This window comes from Peromyscus eremicus, chromosome 7 (genome assembly GCF_949786415.1).
Source record: "Peromyscus eremicus chromosome 7, PerEre_H2_v1, whole genome shotgun sequence".
NCBI lineage: Eukaryota > Metazoa > Chordata > Mammalia > Rodentia > Cricetidae > Peromyscus > Peromyscus eremicus.
Window position 1 is genome coordinate 33,544,709 of NC_081422.1, and position 10,256 is coordinate 33,554,964.

Here is a 10,256-nt window from a genome sequence, read left to right on the forward strand (position 1 = left end):
TGAAGGCCCTAAGCCTGTATTAGCTCAAACTCTCTATGTTCAATGAGCTATATGGAGGTTGTCCTTGTCAATGGGGTCCCACTGTCAGTTTTCAGAGAAAGGCCTTTTGTTCTTGCATCACCCTGGGTTGTGTAAAGATCTCCACAGGAACTCCTTGGTCAACAACTATTGAGGATTCTTGCATCTACATTTAAAAGAGATTGATTCTATCATTTTTATTTGTTTTTATTATGTTTTTATTTTTTGTTCATGACAAAAGTTTTATGCATTATTTTCTAGAGTTTTTGTTCTAATCATGGTGCTTGATAAAAGCATTTGTTAGATAATCCTAGTCAAACTTGTTAAGACATTTTATCCTTCCTAACATGAAATTTATTCTGGCTAGCACCCAATTGTGTTCTTGAGAAGAATGTGCTGTTTGATGCAATATCCTGTATTCTAATGCAATGCCTTTTAATTTTATTCTATTGTGTGATCTTTGCATTCTTGGTAGTGCTTTATTGATAATTCTATAGTTTTCTTTCTTTTTCTATCCCTATAAGGTCATACTTTTAATATTTGCCTAATATTTACATTTTCTACCATTGCTTGGTTATATATTTATATCTTGTATAACTTCTTGATGAAATGATAATGTTATCACAATGTGATTTCTCATTCTCTTATTTCACAGTCTTTGATTTAAAGTCTACTTTGTCAGCTATACCTATAGCTGTTGATGGTTCCATTTGTTTTGACTTTAATTCTATATGTGTCCTTAAAATTGAGGTGAGTCTCTTTTATGGAGAAATAACACCTCTTGGTCATGGCATTTGGATCATTTCATCTTTATTATTTGAGGTATCAATGGCTTTAATTTGGCATTTTATTGAAAGGTACAGTATTTATCTATGAGTGATATTTGACTCTCTTTGAGTTGTGTTGCATAATTTTGTTTCTTATAGTCTAATCCATTTCTCTGTTGATTTTGTGCTATAATGCAGTTTGAAACTCTGTTTTACGTTAACCATCTACTATTTATTTTATTTGTGCTTACCATGAGTGTAGTGGGTAGCTGTTCCAGCTTTGACCTGGAGGTACTTCCCCCATTGAGGCTTCCAGTAACTGTCATGCCTACGAGGTGGGCCAAGACAGGAGCCCTTAAGACCTGAGATCTGGATGTGCCATCTCTTTTGGTTCCTGGATCCTGAACACTGGAGGTAGACCAAGCAGAGTTCACCAGACTGCACCTCACCTCTCCCGGACCCTGTAACCTATCCTTTTACTTGTAAGCTACCCCACAAAATAAACCTCCCTTTTAAGTACATGAAGTTGCCTTAATACTTCCACCACTACATGAGATTCAATAATATATCAAAAAAGTCTGTTTCAATAATGAAAAGCTTAGCTTTGACTTCATTCAATCTTACTACTTTTGTAGCACTTAATGTAAGCCAAAATAAGTACTCTGAAGCAGTTCATTAAATAATTTAGTTATCAAGTTGAAAGTTTACAAATGATCATAAAGCCACTGTGGCTTGATGTGTTATACCAGATGCTGAAATATAATAGGTTTAAAAAGGGTTTAATCCATAAGGTGAACCTTTGAAAAGAAGATTTACTGTTTGGGTTTGAGTGTCAGGACCATTACCTAAGTGCCTACAAGTCATAGAATGCCCAATGTCTAACTAGCTTTCTTTTCCTTCATTGGTGTTTTCACTGTGTTTGCATTTTTCAGTGTTAGACTTTAATGCTCAGGCTGCGTGTGTTCTAGAAACAGACATACTCTTAGTCCATATAAATACAGTTTACTTGGAGTCTATCTACACTCATATTTGGACCCAAACATCTTCACCACCAGCAATCAACTTCTATCGTCCACAAATTCAAAATTACACATTCTCTGGATTTTGGGAGATACATTTTAGTAATTTCTATTACAGTGTAAAGACAACCACTGGATTCTATTTTTACTTTTAATATATTTCTTCCCAGTTGAGTTTTGGGGGTACATTTTATCAGTATCTAGCCCAGGATTTACTGGAATTTTCTTATGTGTCTGGAATTAAAATTCCATCAGTCAGCACTACAGAAACCTGTCACGACCCCTGTCCTGGTTTAACTTTTAATAGATTTAATTAGATTTTCTATGATATTGAAAGAAATAAACAATGGATTTCTTCAAAGAAGGTGATTAGGAGAAGGGAATTTAATTTTGGCTCAAGTACTGAGGACAAACAATCCCAAAAGACCAAGACAGGCATTGATTGAATCTCCAAGGCACTAAGGATACACATTGGTCTATCATGTACAAGCCATCACTCCAGTCCTTTTTAATATCTGTCTTCAGTCCCCTGCAAGAGCCCAAGAAAGCATGTGGAGTATCCTGAGTGCATTATGAAATGAAACCCATAAGAAAATGGAGTTTCAAGCGGCAGGTGTGAGAAAAGAAAATTGGCTCCTTTTCCTCTTGTTGTTTTACTGGATTAAGAAGTAGTATTACAACCTGTGGGCCATAATTTAGAAAGGTGTCTGGGAAATGCCTGAAAATAACTTGTTAAGCATTCTCATAGAATCAAAGCAATCAAAGACTCAGGACCTGATATTGGCTTTCTAAGACAAAAACAGTAAGTAATAACGACAATGAGTCCATGGTTTTTTTTTCTCTTCTAAATGGGGTAACTTTTAAAATCTATTCCCATTAATATTTTAATTTTTATTTAACTTGTTTGTTGAATTACTACTAATGTGCAGATAATATATATGTCATATAAGTCTTGGTGCTTTGGCCAAAAAATGCATTGTTGAAATGAGCCAATGATGAAGTTAATTCATCTACATCCTTCGTATGTTTGTGTGTTTTGTGGAGATAGTTGTGTATATATAATATGATAATATAATGTCATTTTATATCAAATAGAGATATAAAATATAGTACTATGAACTTGTTTATCATTGCTGAACATTTGAAATCAAGAACCTTTTTTTGTTTCATAATTGAATATTCTTCAACTTGGCCAAGCCTCACCTGTTTTACTCTCCTATAGGTTCCAACAACCAACACCTTTCTTTCTCCTCCTGAGAATGTGACCATTACAAATTTCACATGCAGGGAAGATTATGTAGGTTTTCTCCTGAATTGCATTGTCTTTTCTGTTTGTACCGTAACTTCAGCTTAAGACTAGTCCAAGGATCTATGTTGTGCCTCTTTCTCTTTTCTTAGGGCAGGCTTATGATTCAAGTGAAATTCAAAGAAAAATGCCTGAGAAGGGTGAATTGACACCATCCAGAGATCCAGTAAATATTTAAGTTGCAGTGCTTTTATTTAGTAACCTACCTCTCCATGGAAAATTTAAAGTTCCTTGAGACCATGCATATTCCTGAGTACCTTAACTATTCCTAGATTCTGGATCTTCTATTTTGTGTGGAAACAATACTCATGATTTGCACTCCACAGAACGCACACTGGGATCAGTAGGAGGTTGTTATACCTTCCTTGTACATCCTAAAGGGATAAGGATATAGAGGATAAGGAGATGAGCATTTCTGTCCTGTTCCATTCCACGGTATTTTTCTCTAGATTTTTCTAGCAGTCATTGTAGAATGAGAATAATTAACCCAGTAGTGTAGTCTACTTGTGATATTGTGTGTGTGTTTCCATGTGTGTGTGTTTGTGTATGTAGAGGGGGAGGTGTCACTGTAGAACAGGCTACCTTACACTCACAGAGGTCTATCTGCCTTTGTTTCCCAAGAGCTAGGGTTAAAGACAAGCATTATATTCATTTAGTAGGGAAGAATGCCACTTTGTATCATGTAACAGGTGGGTACACTGTTTTCAAGTGGGTCATTGTATTCCCAGGACATTCCTCAAGATTATCAGAGATAGTTGTCAGTTGTGATTTTTTCTATACTTTTGCCATTTTTTTTCTCCCCAGATTTTCTTGGCAAGCAATGGCTATGGCAAATGGCTCATTAGTGACAGAATTCATTCTCTTGGGGATAACAGAAGAGCCTGACCTCCAAGTACCCCTCTTCTTATTCTTTCTAATAATATATATGGTAACCACATTAGGAAATTTGACTTTGATCGTTCTAATTGTGCTGAACTCTCACCTCCACACACCCATGTACTTTTTCCTCTTTAACTTGTCCCTCATAGACCTCTGCTATTCTTCAGTGATTACACCCAAAATGCTGATGAACTTCTTAGTAAAGAAGAATGTTATCTCTTACACGGGGTGCATGGCCCAACTGTACTTGTTTTGCTTTTTTGGCATTTCTGAATGTTATGTGCTAACATCAACGGCCTATGATCGTTATGTGGCCATCTGCAATCCACTCTTGTATAACATTGCTATGTCCCCTAAGGTGTGCATCTATCTTATGCTTGGATCATATTTGATGGGGTTTTCTGGTGCCATGATCCATACTGGTTTCATGCTGAGACTGACCTTCTGTGATGGGAACATCATCAACCACTACTTCTGTGACCTCCTCCCTTTACTGCAGCTCTCCTGCACCAGCACTTATGTCAATGAGATGGAGCTGTTCATTGTAGTAGGAAAGGACATTGTTGTTCCTACTTCCATCATTTTTACTTCCTATGGCTTCATTCTTGGCACCATACTCCAGGTGAGGTCCACTGAGAGCAAATACAAAGCCTTCAGTACCTGCAGTTCACATTTATTTGCAGTTTCTCTGTTTTTTGGATCAAGCATATTTATGTATCTTCAGCCCTCCTCAGCTTGATCTATGAATGAGGGGAAAATTTCTTCCATCTTTTATACTATCCTGGTCCCCATGATGAACCCCTTAATCTACAGCTTGAGGAACAAAGATGTTAAAGTTGCCCTGAGAAAAACCCTGAGTAGGACAATGTATTGATTAGAATTCAATTTAACCTTTGTCTGTAGTTAAACCCCAGAGGAAATATCAGTGGTTAGTGCTTTGTGAGTGCAGCTTTCTTGTCACATTTCTTTCTGCCATGGGTTCTTAAGTTTGAAGTTATATTTCTTGCAGGCTCTTCACTCTTAAGGTTAATATAATGTCTTTGTGGAATAACATTTCTGTCTGCCACCTGAAATGAAATATGAATCTTGCATTATGCCTGTGGTTTTTTTCTTCCTCTCCTGTGCATGGATATATTCCTTTCAAATGTTGGTGATTGACACATAAAGCTATTAGTGCCTTGACTTTTGCAAGTGTAAAGAAAGGATCACACATTCATTCTTCAATGTCTGAAAAGTGTTAAAAGAATCAATTGAAGCCAGGCTGTGGTGGTGCACACCTTTAATCCCAGCACTCGGGAGGCACAGGCAGGTGGATCTCTGTGAGTTTGAGGCTAGCCTGGACTACAGAGTGAGTTCCAGGAAAGGTGCAAAGCTACACAGAGAAACCCTGTCTCAAAAAACCAAAAAAAAAAAAAAAAGAAGAATCAATTGAGTTGAATTAGTTAGCAATTTGATCTCCTATTTTTAGAGTCTTTTCAAAAGAAGATAGCCAAGTCTCAGACACTTCTCAGTCACGAACTTCATAATCTTTTTGTCATGTTTCATTGTGTGAATGGCAATATAGAAGATCTGAAGAAAATATAATTATACTGAAGTTGTCCCCACTGAGTGTTACATCAGAATTATATTTCACCTTTGAGAAGATTATAAGGAAATATACCAAGCCTGCCTAATCAGGAATGTCAAATAGGTGGAGACAGAAGAATTAGGAGTTCTAGGCTACCCTCTGAATGCATTCTAAACAGACACCTGTGCCTATCTCTTTCGCTATCAGAATATTGAAAGAATAGACCACAATAAATGTTTATTTCTCTAGGAATCTTTTGCTGGGAGATAGATTGAAGCACTAGGGACAATTTGTGTGCCAGAAGAGGATCTTGTCTCATCTAGAAAGACTAACAACTTTCAGATCACTTGGTAAGAAAGACTGATCTTTCAGGAGAGACACAGAATTAAGACAATGATGGATAGGACCACATCTTAGCCAGACCACATAAGTGTTTATGGTTTTGCCTTTTATTTAAACCTTACCATCAAGTCAGGTTTCCCTGAAAATGGCCTTGGGGAGTAAGTGTCACTGAAACTCTTCCCACATTTGCTTCATTGGGTGATCTCTATATTCTGCTTTTCACTATTAATTAATTAATTTATTTATTATTTATTTGTTTATTTTTGAGTTACTATTGTATACAATATGTCTTCCAACTCTTTCTCCCTTCCAAATCCAGCTTAAACCCCTCTATGTTCTCCTTCAAATTCATGGAATCTTTATTCATAAATTATTATTAAATGCATATGTTTTTAAGTACATAGATAATAATTTGGCTCTTTTAATTGACATTTGGAGAACAGATGTTTGGATCTGGCTTATTGGGGCAAAAAATTGTGAAGACAATTACATTAATAGAGATGAATGATTCTACTTTATTCAGGAAATTTTGGCTTCTACTTCAATAAGAATATGAGTCCTAAAGATGCAAAGACAGTTTCCTAACGAAACTCTGAAATTGAGTAATTGAACTTTTTAAAGTGATTCTCTGCTCAGAGTTGGTGTTGGAACCACCAGGTGTAGTACAGCAAGAAGGCTGATCAAGTAGGAAGCAAACAGCTGTGCATGTTAGAGATGGACTTTTAAGACAAAGGCTGCTCTTAGAGACCAGACTCTTACAGCTTGAAGGGATTGGGCAACAACTGACAAAAAGAAAAATAAGACAAAGAAAGAGGGGGGGAGTAAGAGACAGAGGGATGGAGGGAGGGGGCAAGAGGGAGGGAGGGAGAGAGAGAGAGAAGAGAGACAAAGAGAAAGGTTAGCCATGATGTGGGGAATGGAAGTACCTCATTTCCCCTCCCTGTTGGTCAAATTGAAACTGATTATTGGTATACTTAGAAGACTTACAAATGTGTCACTTTTTTTATCATTCTATAATTTCAGAGTTTACAATGACCAATCAGATGCATTTGAGACTAATTTGAAGTCATGTCTTAACTTTCTACTGTTATCCAATACCAACCTGTAGCAAAGATAAATCTTACTATTGTTTTATTTTATTTCAATGTATTTTCTTATTGTGTAAAATCCACAAAGTTAAATAATACATGCTGGATTTTCTCATTATATGTAGTAATATATTTTTAAAGTTCATTCCTACTGAACTTATTGTTTTAAAACCAGAATAAAATTCTTATATATGGCATTACCATGATGTTTTTATTCACTTATTAAATGATGCATACATAGGTTAAATTTACTCTTAATGAATCGGGAGTGATTATTTTACAAACAAGATTCATTTTGTGTTCATATGTTCAACTCCTTAGTATATATTTATGTATAAGTGATATATCATGTGCTAATTGAATTTCTACACATTTACAGAACTACCAGATTGTTTCACAAAGTTGTAGTAACATTGCCTGCTTCAAAAAGTGGCTAGACTGTTTTTGATTCCCATATATTGTCAACAAATAAACAACCTAAATGACCCATAACTCATGTTGAGATAGAAGTGGTGGTTAAAAATCTCCCAACTGAAAAAGACTAGAACAAGGCAAGTTCAGTGTAGAATTCCACCAGACAGTCAAAGAAAATCTAATACTAATCTCCTCAAATTATTCCACACAAAAAATTAAAGGAACATTTCCAAATTCTTTTTATGAAGCCACTTTATTACCCTGATGCCAAGATCACACTAAGACTCAAGAAAATGGAATATTATATACCAATATTCTTTATGAACATAGATGTGGAGAAAGGGGAACACTCCTCCACTGCTGGTAGGAATGCAATCTCGTACAGACACTCTGGAAATCAGTATGGCAGTATCTCAGAAAATTGGGAATCCACCTACCTCGAGACCCAGCAATACCTCTCTTGGGCACATACCCAAAAGTTGCTCAAACATACCATAAGGACATTTGCTCAGCCATGTTTACTGAAGCATTATTTGTAATAGCCAGAACCTGGAAACAACCTAGATGCCCTTCAACAGAAGAATGGATAAAGAAAATGAGGTACATTTATACAATGGAGTATTATGCAGGGGGGGGGGATGAAAAAAAAACAGTGTTATCATGAAATTTGTAAGCAAATAGATGGAACTAGAAAAAATCATCCTGAGTGAGGTAACCCAGACCCAGAAAGACAAACATGGTATGTACTCACTCATGTACTCATAAGTGAATATTAGAAGCAAAGCAAAGGATAAATGGGCTACAATCCACAACCCCAGAGAAGCTAAGTAAAGAGGAGGACAGTAAGAGGGACACACATGGCTCACTCCAGGAAAAGAAAAGAGTTAAGATCTCCTGGGCAAACTGAGAGGGGGGAATAGAGGGCAGAGGATGGGAGAGGACAGGAATGGGAACATGGAGAAGAGACAGGGAGGGAGAGCAATGAAAGAGATAAAGGGATGGGGAGAAATCTGCAGCTAGGGAAAACCCCAGGAACTCACAAGATTGTCCCCAGCTAAGACTCATAGTAATGGTGGAGAGGGTTCTTGAACTAGCCTTCCCCTGCACTGAGATTGGTATCTATCCTAATTGTCATCATAGAACCTACACCCAGTGACTGAAGCAGATGCAGAGACCCACAGCCAAGCACTTGGCCAAGATCCTGGAGTTCAGTTGAAGAGAGGGAGGAAGGATTATAAAACCGGTGGTGGGAGGAGTCAGAATCATGATGGGAAAAAACACAGAAATAGCTGACCCAAACTAATAGGAGCTCATGGACTCTGGACTGACAGCTGGGGAACCTGCATGGGACTGAACTAGGCCCTCTGAGTGTGGGTGAAAGTTGCATGGCTTGATGTGTTTGTAGGTTCCCTGGGAATGGGACCAAAACTAACCCCGGGTGCACAAACTGGCTTTGTAGACCCAATTACCTATGGTGCAATGCTTTACTCCGCCTTGATGCAGGAGGGAGGGGCTAGGCCTAGCCCCAACATGGTATAGCAGCCTGTGTTGACTATCCAGGGGAGGCCTTACTCTCAATTAGGAAGTGATGGGGGTGGGATAGGGGTAGGTGGGAGAAGTGGTAGAAGAGGAAGGAGGGGGAATGGGTTGGTATGTAAAAGAAAAGAAAATCTTTTATTTTAAATAAAAATTATAAAAATATTCTCAATAAAATACATTGAAACAAAATTCAAGAACATATCAAAAAATTACCCACTATGATCAAGTTGGCTTCACACCAGAGATTCAAGGAGGTTTAATATATATTAAACAATAATCATAGTGCACCACACAAACCAAAATGACTAAGAGCAAAGCAAAGCAAAACAAAACAAAAAACAAACAAACAAACATGATCATCTCATAAAATGTAGAAAAGGCCTTTGACAAAATCCAATGTCCCTTCATTATAAATGTCTTATAGAGACTAGGGATATAATTCACATACCTCAGCATGACAAAAGAAATGTACAGAAAGCTCAGAGTCAATGTTATTCTAAGTGGAGAAAAAGTCAAACATACCCAGTCAAATTAGGAACAGGACAATGATATCTACATATCTATTCTCTCTACATACCACTCTCTACATACCGATTCAATATGGTACTTAAAATCAGAGCAATGGGACAATTGAAGGAGATTAATGTATAAAAAAAAGGAAAGGAAGAAGACCCTGAAGACTCCACAAAGAAACTTTTGCACCTGATAAACAATTTCTGAATACAAAATGAACACACAAAGCCAGTAAGTTTCATATAAACATATGACAAGTGGACTGAGAAAGAAATTCAAGTCCAAGTGGACCAAAGACCTCAACATAAAACCAGATATACTGAACCTGACAGAAGATAAACTGGGGGATAGACTTGAATGTATTGTCACAGGAGACAACTTCCTGAACAGAACACCCATAGTGCAGGTAATAAGATCAACAATTAATAAATGGGACCTCATAAAAGTAAAAAGCTTCTATAAAGCAAAGGACACCATCAACAGGACAAAATGATGACTTACAGAATGGGAAACTATTTTCACCAACTCTACGTCTGACAGAGGGCTAGTATCCAAAATATACAAGGAACCTAAGAAACTAGACATTGACAAACTAAATAATCCAATTTAAAAATGGAGTACATATCTAAACAGAGAACTATCAACAGAGGAAACTTAAATGGTCAAGAAACATTTAAAGAAATATTCAACATCCTTAGCCATCAGGGAAATGCAAATCAAAATGAATCTAAGAATCCATCTAACACCTTTTTGAATGGTTAAAATAAAAAATACAAGTGTCAGCTTGTGCTTGAGAAGATGTGC

The 10,256-nt window shown here is 36.9% G+C and overlaps 1 pseudogene; it reads left to right on the plus strand.

The window, feature by feature from the left end:
* Nucleotides 1-3,930: 3,930 nt before the first annotated feature.
* On the plus strand, nt 3,931-4,863 carry LOC131914209 (olfactory receptor 8B8-like; annotated as a pseudogene).
* The last annotated feature ends 5,393 nt before the right edge of the window (nt 4,864-10,256 follow it).